The sequence below is a fragment of the Ammospiza nelsoni genome, chromosome 1, assembly GCF_027579445.1.
Source record: "Ammospiza nelsoni isolate bAmmNel1 chromosome 1, bAmmNel1.pri, whole genome shotgun sequence".
Lineage (NCBI taxonomy): Eukaryota > Metazoa > Chordata > Aves > Passeriformes > Passerellidae > Ammospiza > Ammospiza nelsoni.
In genome coordinates this window covers 30,219,333-30,233,255 of record NC_080633.1, presented here as the reverse complement: position 1 = coordinate 30,233,255, position 13,923 = coordinate 30,219,333, and positions in this window count along the sequence as shown.

The window sequence follows — 13,923 nt, the reverse complement described above, 5'->3', positions numbered from 1 at the left end:
GTCTTTCTGGTGCTTATTCTCTGCTTCCTTGCACAGTCTTTGTTCTCCTGCCCTTCTATGGTGTGTTTCAATGGCAGTGCTGGCAGCAGGAGGAGCTACAGTGTGGATTAGTTTTTCTTTCATGGGAAACTGTAGTGGGGGGAAACTGCACTGGGCACTTGTAATGCTGCTGACGTGCACTTACAAGACAGTACAAACAGTAGATGCTTCTGCAAAGGGAGAGGGGAGTGGAAACAACAGAATTACTGAGGCTCAATGCTGGTACACTCCTTACTAGTCCAAAAAGCTTAAACTGAAGCTGTTTGGGTGGTTTACTCTTCATTTCCCAGTAAACTCACATCAGCTGGATTGTTTTCTGAAGGATTGCTGCATGAAGCCTTTTACTGTAACACACTGAAAGAAAACTCAGCTTATAGCCAAATATGTTCTGTGTCTGTAGGCTGTGGATCATGTGGTACTGCTGGTTTCTGTTACCTATTATGTGCCTGAAATCTAAAGGCCTGTGCCACTTCTGAGGCACAAATTTGAAAAGTGAAGGCTCAAGTATATACAAAGTGCTCCTAAAGTGTATGCTATTGTCTTAAAATTAAGACAGTATGAACTTTTTGGTTACTCTCTACTATTAAGGAGTGTCTAAAATGTTGTGAGTGAAGCGTTGTTTGCAGAAATTGATTTTTATCACTTTATTTTTCCCGGGTTTACAATAAGTCATTGACAGCACTTTAGGTATTTCATTTCACTCTTTGTCTTGTAAAGTAATTTTTCTCCCCTTCATTTGTATAAAGTCTCTCATGCACATCAAAATCAGGGAGGGGGAAAATAGGGTTTAAGAAAGCCAGGTGTTTCCAGGAATATATTTATTGTGTACAGTTGACACATTTAGATGTTAGTCTTGAGGTGAATAGTGTACACGCACAACAAGACAGGGTTTCAGCTGGCTTTACTTGGAATAAATAAAGTGCTTTTCCTGCCTTGGCAGTTGACCATTAAAGCATGTTCCTGTGCCAGTCAAGTATGCCTGAAGCTTGGTCATGACTACAGAATCTCTCAAAAATGGCTGTGAAGTAAAATGCTGCTTATCATCACCCGTTTTTCTCCATGGATGTAGAATTTCCAGTGTCCAGTCATTTCTTGTGTCACTGGGCAGGAAAATCTGAGTCATCTCAGTCACCTGAACTGCCTCAGTTATTGAGTCATGTCAGTTAGTCGCCTTAGCTGTAACCTATGACTGAACATATGGAATCAATTAAATATACATTTGAAACGTTATCTGCTGTAACAATCAAGTTTATTTTTTCTCAAATTCAGTGCAAATGTCCTGTGGACATACCCCAGTTATTTCCTGAGGTGTTAGTAATGAATTGGCTGTGCTGTGGTGTTTGCTTGCAGCCATGAAATTCTCCCTGCTTCCTGGAACAAAACCAGTTCCCAGCAGTGCTACTGCACTTGTGCCATTCCATCAGCAGCCTTGAAGAAGCCTTTTCTGGCACCAGGCAGTGAGGAGCAGCGTGAGTAGGCGTAGCTGTTGCAGGGATCTTTGCTGTCTTACAGGTTGACACACAAGGTGTTGTGGTGCTGTGTCTTGTCAATGATCATTACGAGCCAGACACGGTGGAGAGGTGAGCCTGGCATACAGAATAAATTTGTCTGTGTTCTTTGGAATCTTCTCTGCAGAGAAAAATTGTACAAAACTGTTTGGCATTTTTATTTATTTCTTTAGTGAAGTGGAGCATTGTAGATTGAGAAAGGGAAATTAGGACAGGAAAATAGGCCATTTAAGTAGTGTGGCTAGAGAAACCCACAACTAGGTCAGAAATTAGCTCCTCCAAAAGCACAAAGACATAGCTCCTGTTCAGTTTAATAAATCTAACAAGTGGTTACAAAGGAAGTAATGGTTTGTTCATCTTTGCTCTTGGAGAGACAGATAATGAGTGTATTCTTTGACAAACTTCTGACCAAAATCCAAATGGCATAAAGCTCTTGGATCAAGCCTAGGAAGTTAAATTGTTATTGGGAAGCTACCTAGAAGGGAGACTTACTCAAGCAGAAGCAGCTACAGGCAAGTGCAAAACTGTTGTCCTGGATGGAGTGGCTGTATGCCCAGCTTTGCTTTTTGAGCCATTCCTTACCATTCCCACCAGATACACTGTGCAATGGTGGAAAATAACAGTGGAGTGTAACAATGGTATGTCTCCTTGTTAACTCAGTTGTTGCCTGTGTCTTTTGAATTGTCTCATGGGTAGTGCTTGCCAGGGAAGACAGGCTTGGTGAAGTTTGTCCCTCTAAAGATTGTGGACAGATGAGGGTGAAAAAAAGCAAAACTACAAAACAAAGAACTAAAATAGCCTCAGGACACAGACTTTAAAGGCAAAGTGTATTTCAGAGACCAGCCTGCTAAAATAGTAAAAGAGGCAAATACTTATAAGTTCAGAAGCTATGCCTTGGGATTGCTAAAGATCTTAACTGTAAGAATTGTCTTTCATCACATTTAAGATCCATTCTGAATTAAGCTGATAAAGGATTAGGATAAGGACAGTTTGTTACACCCAATGTATTAAAGAAACAACCAGAAGCTGAAAATAGCAGTATAATGGTATTTTGAATAGTAGTATATAAAATACTTGACTGAAAACCCAGTCCTTCTATTCAGGAGCAGGATTCAGAAATGTTCTGAAATTGCTTTTAGTTAAGCCTGGAAGAGAGAAAAGCAGAATTCTAGATCCTGGAAGTGAAGTGGTCTGGGCTTCCTTCAGACAAATCCAAACTTACTTGGCCTGTTACATGTCAGGCACTTGTGTGTCTCTCTGGAGAGGTGGATAACTAGCAGGAAAGTGGCCTCTGGGAGACTGTGTGTATCATACTTTATTTCCATGGGAAGGGATCATGGCAATGTGCTGGTACCTGACCCACTGCCACATCTCTTCTTCAGGTCTGAAATAAACCCAGCAAACTTCAATGGCAAATATAAGTTAACAACTCTGTGATTAACAGGACATTTTAATGCTTGTGGACTAACACTGGGGTGTAAGCTGTGAGAGAGTAAATAGCTTTCAGATTAATTGCAGGTGTTATTGGGTTTATGCTATGTCTGCTGTGGGTTCTCATTACCATTGCATCCTGAGGAGTTCCCATTTATCACATTCAGGTGGAAACTATAACTTCATCAAGGGAAAATGGATGCCATCTGCTGAATGCCCTTCCAGGTGATTCCCTGGGAGAAATTCTTAGAAGCAGAGATCCTAACTCTTTATAAGTACATAGCAGAACAGAAGAGGATGGTTTGACCAGGACCTTGTATGGTGGAAGTGTAAGGGTAGGGAGAAAAGCTGCACAAAGGAAATTTGAGCACCAAGGTTCTGATGTAAGTTGATTTGCTAAGTGATCATCACTAGGTGTGTGTGTGTTGGCTGTGTCACTTCCTCCTGTGCATGTGAGCTGTGTGATAAGAGCTGTGTTGTGCCTGTCACAGAACCATGGAGAACACAGGTTGGAGGGGACTCCTGGGGACCATCTAATCCAACATTCAGCTTGAAAGCCAAAGCACTTTTCCCAGAGAGGCATTCAGTCAAATTTTGAATGATTCTAAGGATGAAGGGCAGCCCCACCTTGTTCCAGTGGTTAAGTACTTTCACTGTGAAAACCTTTCCATTATCAGGATTAACCTTGTTGCAACTTGTGCCCACTGTCTTGCTCTTCTGCTGTATCAAATGAGAAGCTTGGCTCTGTCTTCATTTTAAGTCCTTTCTGGAGTTAGAAGAGTCTTTCATTTTCTGGAGTGAAAGACTGCAGTAAAATTTACCCCCAGCCTTATTCATTGTAGGCTAAATAAACTCAGTTCCATTTTCATTCCTACGTCATTTGTCCAGGAGCCAGAACAGTGATTTTTTTTTTTCCGTGATACCACAACTGGTACTTTCCTTTAATATCTTGCTAAAGAACAGAAGAGAAATAGAGACATTTCATCCAAATCAGCAATACCCCAGTGAAACAAATTCACAGGGCAAAGAGAAACACCAGAACTTGGTATTCTGTCTATCTGTTATATCTTTCTGTGGTTTCTGTAAAGCACAGTCAGTGTTCTCACCCTGCTCTATTAGCATGGCTTAACTGTGGTAAAGGTGAGCTGCTGTGCTCCTTTGGTGAGGTAAGAACTTTACAGAAATAGATTATTTGGTTATGAGCAAAACCTTGAAATCGTGAACACTAAATGGCTCAAAATTCAGAAGTTAAATTTAAAGAACCCAATTTCTTTCCTAATATCAAATCTTAAACCAGTGTCATTAGTAATTTAGACACCTGACATACATTATGAAGCAGTTGGTTCAGTGATAATGCTATATGCCTCTAGCAAGTCATCTTTCTTTAAAATATCTCATTAGAATAGCCTGGCTTCTTTTCTTGCAAACAGAATACCTATAGCTGTGAGCTGCCAGTAATGTGAGTTCAGCCCTTCTGAGCGTGCATGAGGAGCCTGTAGAAAAAGCCACGGCCCTTTAGTTAGGAATCGACCTGCTGCTGCTGCCAGCTCTGCTGCATCATCACCATCATCTGTGTGCAAGCTGGGGACAAGCTGGGAAGCAATTTCCTCGTCTGGTCTTTTCCCTTGACGGCACTAAAAGCGTACCAGGTCCTCAAATAAAAATTTAAAGCAACAAGAGAGCTCAGGAGTATGTTCATCTATAAGAACAGCTCTTTATTTTCCAGTAGTCTTCTTGTAAGCAGATGACACTAACAGCAGAATGGGTATCTAGTAACATGGAAATAGAAGAAACAAACCTTGTTTGTTACTGGAAGTGTCAGATGGTAGCCCAGGGTTTGACAGTGAAACCCTGGATTCTCATGCTTATTCTGAATTCTCTGCTTTGCTGTTGAGCTATATAAATTCAGCTCCAGTACAGTGGCAGACATATCACTGTGAAAATCAGCCCATTTGTATTGGTGTGGAGTGCATTTCTGGCTTTATGTAAGCTAAGCAGTATATAGGCTTACACATTTAAACTTAGCTTCCTATTTTATCTTACAAGTTAGCTGCTTATGGAGTCTACTGCCAATGCTTTTTGCTATCAGTGCCCAAACATCTGCATTAGGGACATTACCCAAGCTGACAGTCAGATACTGGTATCTGCAATAAGTAATTAATCCCTTAAACACACAGGAATTTTCTGTCAGTCGAATTGTCTTGGTACAATTTCTCTAAAATAAAGATAAAGCTGATAGGTCATGGCTTATCTTTCACCAAAGTTTCTTCTTGGCATCACAAGATTTGTCTCTTTTTACCATCTGCCTTCCCGGTTTAGGGTTTGCCCTTTTGAAACTGTGGGTTTGTGTCAGTGCTAATCAAGACAGCCATCAGTTGAAATGGTTTTATATTAATTAGCCAGCTATTAACTTTGGTTTGTTCTTTTTTTTTGATATGCAGTTGTTTTTACTATAGTTTACACAAAGAGAATTGTTCTGCAATGTGGTAATACAGTTTCCATTTAATTGTGTATTTCACAGAGGTCAAGAACCCCTCTGCAAGTGGGTAGGAGAAGCAAACAGTTAGGAATGAAGGAAGAATAAAGTGGGTTTGATACTGTTCTGTTTTTTTTTAATGTAAGTGAAGAATCCTAAAATAGAGTATTTACAGTTACTGTGCTTTACAGAATGTACACTGAAATCTAAAGGTGAATCTAAACTTAATTCTGCAGGCAATTTTAAGTGATGGTGGAATTTCAAGTTTAAAATAATTAGTTTACTTCCTAGTATCAGTTGGAAAGTAGTTTTGACACCATCTTGTGTTTTATTTACACCTTCTACATATGAGTGAGAGATGGCAGCTTGGGAAGCTGCCAGTCTGTTGCCACAGGGGTGGCTTTTCTCCTAGAGAAAAGTTGATGGCACAGTTTCTCTGGAGCAGTCCAAGTCCTGGCAGCTGGCAGTGCACTTGGTGCTGCTTCCTTGTTGATGCCCCTGGGACAGACACAGACACTGACAAAGCAATAACCTGGGTGCTGATGGGAAACAAGGCTGCTTCAGCAGTAGGAAACCATTTTAAATATGAACCAATCTTTTTAGAGGACTCAGCCTTAAATTAATACATACTCTGAATAAAGTGCTCTTGAAGGCTGCTTTTCCCCAGGAAATGTTTCTTCCAGTGATTTAGGGAGAGCAAGCAGTCAGTCATGTTAGGAGGGGAGAGATCTGGAGCACTGGCACCTCTGGGTGCACTGTGGGGCTGCCTTGCACCCATTCAGTGGGATTGCTGGCATGAGGGATAAAGGATTGCTATTAGGTAATACAAGTGGTAATAGAAACATGCTGACAAAAGTGGGACAGACTTTATGGTCCTCTTGTCAACAGCAGCAGGCCAGGGTTTGTTTCTAGTCTCAGTTCTGGCTATGGGTGCAAAGAAGCTTTTCTTTGAGAAAGAAAGGAATGGAGCTCAGGTCTCTTACCTGCTTCTCATTGCTGTACCTGTGCTGGGGCTAGACAGCGCCACATCACCCTGCTAAGTCTGTGCTGTCAGAATTCATCCAGCATTTACAGGCACCTTAATGTCTTTCTTAAGTGTCATCTCCATTTCTGAGTCAAAGGGCAGTAAGGTCACAGCTAAGATCCTTTAAAGGATTTACTCCAAATGCTGGATAAATCCTTAATTGCTAAGACAATTCTTCATTTCAGTATTTTATTTGACACTGTGTCAAAGGCATGTACCCTTCACTAACCAAACACTGCACTAACCAAAGCACCTCTGCATTTGGGGTAGAGTACACCCGATATTTTTATTCAGCAGTCAATTTTTTTCCACAGTGCTTTATCACTTTATCTGTTTAATATCATTTTCCTGAGCTGGATGATTTCTTGGGGATTTTTTGCCTCTGAAGAACATATTTCTCTCTACTGCAGACTAGCACAGCAGTAAAAAGTGATTGGTGAGAAGTGGCTGAGTAATATAATGATCTGTCTCCAAACACCTTCTCCAAATAGGAAGGTGTCTCTGGCTGTGATGAGAGAATCTTGTTCATCTTGAGGGGGTTATCTGGATTCTTCCATTTTATGGGCTGGACTAAAACTCCTTGGGAATTCAGAATATCTCTGAGTTCCTGATATTTTAAGTGACTTCTGGTGAGAAAAGTTAATATTAATTTCAGTATGGAAACAAATTTCCAGCTTAAAGGTCATCTACAGCATGATTCAGACCTCCCACTGTTGCAGGACAGGCAAGTTGTTGCTCTGCTGTCTGTTATGCTTGTAGAAGGCCATGCTTGTGTGCTTTTCCTCTAGTTTACATTTATGTTCCTATCTATACAATTAAAATTGTCCCTAGTGGATTCTTCCTTTGATATGGGAAGCTGCTGTCCTTTTGCTTCCTCTCTGAGGATTAGTGTTCCCCAGAAGACCACACTTTTCCTCTGTGCTTTTTTCATGTTAAAACTGCAGGGTTGCTTTGCAGCATCAGCACCACCATGTGTTTCTCTTCAGTCAGTTGCCCATACAGCTTTCAGACCTCTCCCACATCCTGTTAAAGCCATTTGGAGTTTGGGGTCATGAGAACCAGTTGCTTTAGGACTTTTTTTAGCAAATATATCCTTGTCTTTGATTTATCCATGCTGATTCTTCTTGCCTACATCTGATTCTTGCATTTCATCCATCCTAGTGAAGTTTAGTAATGCAAGTTTAGTAAGGTGAAGTTGCACACAGGCAGAGCATAAACAAACATTTGGGTTTTTAGTACTTGAAGGGAGGATAGTTCTATTCTGTTTAAATAAATCATCCAGATGGATGCCTGTATCATCTGAGCTGCATTTTGTCTGAAGAATCTTTCAGTTTAAAGGATTAACATGAGCTGCTGTTTCAAGAAAGTTTCTTAAAAATAAATTAGTTGCTGTTACAGCAACTAAATTATAGCATAAATATGACACAAATGCTACAAAAATCACAAAATTATAGCCAGTTATTATAAAAATACTAAAACTCACCTCCACAAGAAAAAAAAAAAAGTAAGGAGAACTGTGGATGTGATTATGCATAAAATGCTGTTAAAAGCTGAAATAGGAAAAAAAAGTAGAAATAAAGCAGTCTCTGTTCATCAGTAACAGGGATCTGGTGTGACTTTAAGAGGAGCAACGCATGGGAGTGTTACATAAATGCTGTTTAGTGCAAGAAGGGACAACACATGACCTTGAATGATGCAGGTATCCTCAATTATCTTTCTGTCCTGATTTTTGTGTCCTATACTTGTATTGGGATTGCTACCTCTCTCTTTCTCGCTCTGTCTCTGGCTTTGGAGTGCTTGCTGGCATTTCCCCTGACAAGCTGCTGGCCTATTTGGGATCCCTAGGGACTGCATCCCTACAACTCTGGCTGCTGTGATATTTTAGTACCATCGCACATATCCCTGCGGAGCAGCGGAGCTGTGCCAGATGTGGTTCATGTGCTTTGCTTCCCCTGGGCTGGGCAGGGAGGCTGTGTGCCAGCTGGAGGGACACCCAGAGGGGGCTGAAGCCATGGCTTTGGTGCCTGCCTCAGCCCCTGGGAAAGGGGGATCCCCTTTCCTTCCTCCAGGTGAGGGACTCAGGATGTCTCTCTCCACAGGCTCAGAGCAGACAGCTCTGATTGCAGGTCCAGAAGTTCAACTGAGTGTGACAAAATGCTTTCCCAGTCTTTCTGGAAATTTGGGCCAGCCTATGAGGTTGAGGGAAGGTAAGAAATCACAGTAAGTGAGAGGTGATCTGTCTGGGAGCAGAAGATATTTCCATGGTGGATTTATTGAGTTATGTGTGGTTTGTGATGGGAGAGAGAAATCAGGACTTTCTCAGCTGGAAACAGGATGAGATACCCTTTGATTAGAAGTCAGCATTAATGGGTTCTTCTGGAAAAGCTTAACAGGTTTGATTTTCTGGATCCATTAATTTCCTAAAGCAAAATGCAGAAGATACAAAGTGTGATAACAAGAAGGAAAAAACAAAAGGTTGTTTCTATTAATCCCATTGTCTTGATAAAACCACAGAAAACTGGGGTTTGTTTTCAAAAGGTGGGAGAAGTATAATCTTCTAGATCTTCCACTGCTTCCATTTCTTGATACCAGAAAAATTTCTGTTTGTGGAGTAGAGTGTCTCCAGGCTCTTTCAGATGTATTTGCATTGCTGTTATCCCATGGGCCTGGATCGTAGGGACTGCAGGGAACAGAGTTGATGTAGGAATGGGCAGCAAGCCTCATGATAAATTCACCTTCTTTATCTATATCATCAATAAAAGAGAAAGATTCTGTGACAATTTTTTACCTTTTCTTTCACTGACTGTCCTACTTACTCCACAAATTGTAAATTATCTGCCTTCTCATTTCCCTTTAGAATCTCCTTTAGTGTCACAGAAACCATCTATTTTCTCTTGGGTGGTCTTACTGATACAAATCTAACTAAATTTTAGATCAGTTTTTCACAGTCAGTTTTTATTTTTTCAAGGCTGCTGCTTCTATTTTGGACCTGGGCAAGGAAGTATAGTTGAAAGCTTATTGATTTTTCCCAGCTAGACTAGTGGGTTTAATAACATAGGTCTGGCTAAAAACCCTATTTTGATAATATCCTGGGATACATCAACAATACTGTTTTGTTATTTCTTCTAGCATAATTTATGGCTGTCAGTGCTATGCAAATATCCCAGCAGTAAGTAGTAATGATATGGAGAGTGCTATGTTAGCCCATTTCATCAGGGAAAAATAAACAGAAAAATCTCAGGCAATCGATGCACTTTGAGATGCACTGCAAAACAAATGTACCTTCTTGTTATGAAGTTGCCATGATACAGTCTTTTGTTCACTGTGGATTGAATCAATTTATTTTTTTATTCATGTGTGTTCCTAAATCAGTGAAATTTGGTGTTCAGGGTGTGTTTCTCCCTGCTGGTGATGTTCCAGAACAGTTTGCAGTTTCCTGCAGTCCTGTGGGGTGAAGGGTGCTGAGTAGCACTTGAATCTTGTAACACCATCAGTAGAAGAGCTGTGGTGAGTGCAGGGCACAGCAGGCACAGCAAGCAGTTGTTAACACTGAACTCTTATCTGAGACACTTGGGCTGAGACTATTGAGTTTCTGGCAGCCACGGGAGAGACAGATCCAGGTACCCAAATGTTACCTGTCAGCCTGCAGCTGGGTCATATTAGCAGCTCCAGCCCTGGCCTCTTCCCTCTATACTGTCCAGCAAAGCCTGTCCATGGGTGGGGGACACATCCTGTATGTCTGGAACAGAGCCACACGTGGGTGCTGCTTGCTGATGGCTGACAGTGACAAGTGCAATTCTGTCCTGCCCCCGTGTGGGCCAGGCAGCAGGAAAACAAGCCCGTCCCCTTCACTCGCTAATCCTCATCTCCTGCCATGAGCACTCAGGGCACTGCTCTCCCAGCATGGCCCCTGGGGCCCCAGGGCAGAAGTGCTGAGGTGAGCCTGAACCTGCACAGCTCCTGCTGAGCTTTTGTAAGCTCAGGACTTCTTTCTCATCAGGGAATAACGTTGGGAAACTGGAAAGGAGCATCTGAACCCCCTGCTAGTGTGTGGCGTGATGTGAGCTGCCAGTCCTCTGTGGAAGGAACCTGAGGCTGTCACCGTGGTGTTAATCAGATTCCTGCCAGAAAAAATAGCAAGTGAGCTATTTTAGTCATCCAGGACAGCAGTGCAGTGGCTCTGTGACATGTACCAAATATAGATTACATGCACAGCCCAGGAGGGCTCGCCTGCCTGAATCATGTCTTCTGCAGGTGTTGGCATAACTTCCCCACCTGGGATTTGTTTTCATTTACATGAAGCTATAAAGGCCCATGGGGCTGGTAAGGAGCAAGAACTTTTACTTAAAATACCATAGCAAAAACAAAACCAAAAGTCGAGTGGAAAAGTGGAAGAAGTCAACTCTTGGGGTCTTGGGGTTTTTTTCCCCCCCTTCAAAGTCAAAAGATGTGGCTTTTTTTGGAAAATATATACTTATGTAATTTGTCCTAATTTTGGTTCTCAATAACCAGCATAGCTCAGTGAGAGCTGAATGGTTGCTGCAATTAACCCGTGTAATGTTATTTGTAGCTCTTTTTGAGAAAGGACTGGTTTGTCCCAGCCCACAAGACTTATTTTAGATAATCACCATTTTTAAGTGCAAATGTGATTTTAAAGGTAGTTATTCTTGTCCACGAACATGACAGGAGCTTAAAAGCCTGAGGCTTAACTGAGCTTAAAAGCCTCAGTTTACCAGTGCCTCAGTTAAGGGCATGCTTGGGAGCAACAGGTTGTGTTCTCCAAATGCTGTTCAGACAAACCTAGCACAACTGATTCACCACTTGGCCCCATTGCAGCCACTCTAGGCTGAACCCACTGGTTCTGCTAGGTCACATTTTGAGGAAGGGGTTCAAAGCAGAAATCAGAGTTCACATTAGTGAACACACTGACAATAGTGAACATAAAGGATTGGGCCAAATTTTCTCGCCCCTTGCTTGCCTTGAAGTGCTTGTCTGCCCCTGCTGAAGTGCACAAGCTGCCCTGAAATACAGCTGTGCTGCTCAAATACAGACACAAAGCAGTTTGTTTTGTGCTGCTAATGAAACACCAAAGCTGCTTGTCAGTGCCCTGACCCAGGCATCACTCCTGGGGAGCTGTGCTGGGAGAGGGAGCCCCACAAAGAGCTGCAGCAGCCACCCTCAGCCCAAGTGTAACCTGGAGTGGGGAGGAAGGGCCTCCAACACTCCCTGGTCCATCAGCCCCTCAGTGCATGGGTGTGGAGGGATAAAATGTAAGAAAACAAAGATAGTGCAGAAGGTAATCTCACCCCTGAGGAGTTGCAGCTGTGCCAATCACCAAAGATTAGGAACAGCCCTGCCCTTAACAGGCTACAGCTGTGTCCAATAAGGAGAATAGTGCTACAGAAGAATGGGTGAGCTGGTTGACAAGGGAGCTGCAGTTCATTGGTTGGGCTGTGAAGAGCTGGAGTTTGTTGGTAGTGCTGTGGAGAGAGTTGCAGTTTGTTGGTTGCTTTGTGAAGAAGGAGGAGTCAGTGCTGTGAGGAGCTGTCTATGAGAAATTGCTGAGAAGGTATGGAACTTTCACAGTAAGATGACAACACATGGGTGCTTGTTCTATCAGAGTTCTGCCTGTTAAACTGGGGATTATGGCAGCACTAAAGGAAAACACGACTCCCACATCCATTTATGAGGCATTGTTTAATGCTACCTTGTCACTAAATGGACTGGGGAGGGAAGGCTTTTAAAGACTTGAGAAAATGGCTCCATATTGCTTGAAGTGCCACTTTTGTGGAAAAAACTGTGTACGCACACAAGACCACCTACATATCCCTTCCTCTCTCAGGTGTGGTCATGGAGTGGACCCTGGGATCTGTAGGGGTTCTCACCTGGCAGATGCTGGTTTCCCTGGGTGTTAAATGCTCAGCCAGCCTGCAGCTCCCATAGGGATGAGCTGGAGAGGTTTCCATCACTCCTTTTGGCATGGGTCTGACTGTTGGGTTTGGGATGTGCTGGCCAAGCAGAAAAGGGGGATGCTAGCACAGCAGGTCATTGCTTTCCTGGGGGTAAATCTCTATCAGCCAAAGCATGCTAAGGGTGAAGCAGGATTGCTGTTGAAAACAATGATTGTTTGTGATCTGTGGGGTTACTGACTGCAGTGGGCTGAAAACTCCCTTCGCACAGGGCTTGACATAGTTGGACAAGCCTGCAATGCAATAAGGTAGCTGGAGCAGCAAGAAATAGGAACTTTGTCAGATTCATAACCAGTGCTTTAAACAAGCTCACTGTTGCATCATCCCAAGGAGGATGTGGTCTCTCTCCTGGAGAGCATTTGTACACCAGAGGAATGTTTTGAAGCAATGTAATTGGCTTTCTTAGTTAAAACCTCAGGGAGAGGCCAGAATAGAAGAATCACCTTCAAATTCAGCACTCCCCATTTTAAAGTGCACTCTATTGCAATTTATTGTAAAGTAAAATATGTCTAGTTCTGACCTTAAAATTGCAGTTTCAAAATTGAATGTAATATGTTATGTGAGGCACATTTTCTATGAAGTATCTTTAATTTTGCAAGACAACTGATTCCATATTTAAAACATGTATTTGGTGCTGACTGTAGCTTTGATTTCTCCAGCAGAGAAACACTTATTCAAGAGCTGTGTTGAAGAAATGCCTTGGGTTGGGAATATTTTTAACTGAAATGCAGCCTCTCTGAAGGCTTCAAGGGATGGGCACTTTGCCTGAAGGGAGTCACATCAAAAGTTCTGCCCAGCTTCTAATGTACAGGTTTCCTGGAAAACCGTATCATTACACACTTTTGTACTGATACTCAGTCTGATGCAAACCAGATCTATTTGTGCCCCTACCTAGCTCAGTTACCAGCATATATGTGAAATGCTGGATGAAAAAATACACATGTAAGTTCCCATCTGATATCAGAGATTAAGTGGGAAAAAGTCCTGAAAACTAGATGGAGAAACTGTTAGTGCCTAATAATTTTCCTGCAGGAGGCAAGCTGAGAGGGGCTCCCAGGAACCACACATTAGGCATGATATGAATACAGAAGATGCAGGGTTTTGGGCAGCGTGACTGAAAAGTGAACAACTCCTGTCAGCCAAGAGTGCAACTCCTCACCATGCTCTAAATCACAAGTCTCAACTTGGCCAGCAGCCCTGTGCTAAAAACACCCATTTCTCTCCAACACAATGTCTATAAATGGAGCTAGGACAACTGTGTCAGCAATCACAGAGTATCTCAACTCGGCAGGGACCTGAAAGCATCATCGGGTGCATGGCTTGGAGGCACCTGACCTTCAGCGCAGTGACCCACCCAGCTCTGCTTGCAGCTGCAGTGTGCTGGGGCACAGGCACACAGAGCCTCTTGCACAGATGATTTGTGTCGCCAGCAGATGGCCCAGCCAGCCCACAGCCAGCCCTGCCTGGCTCTCCCTG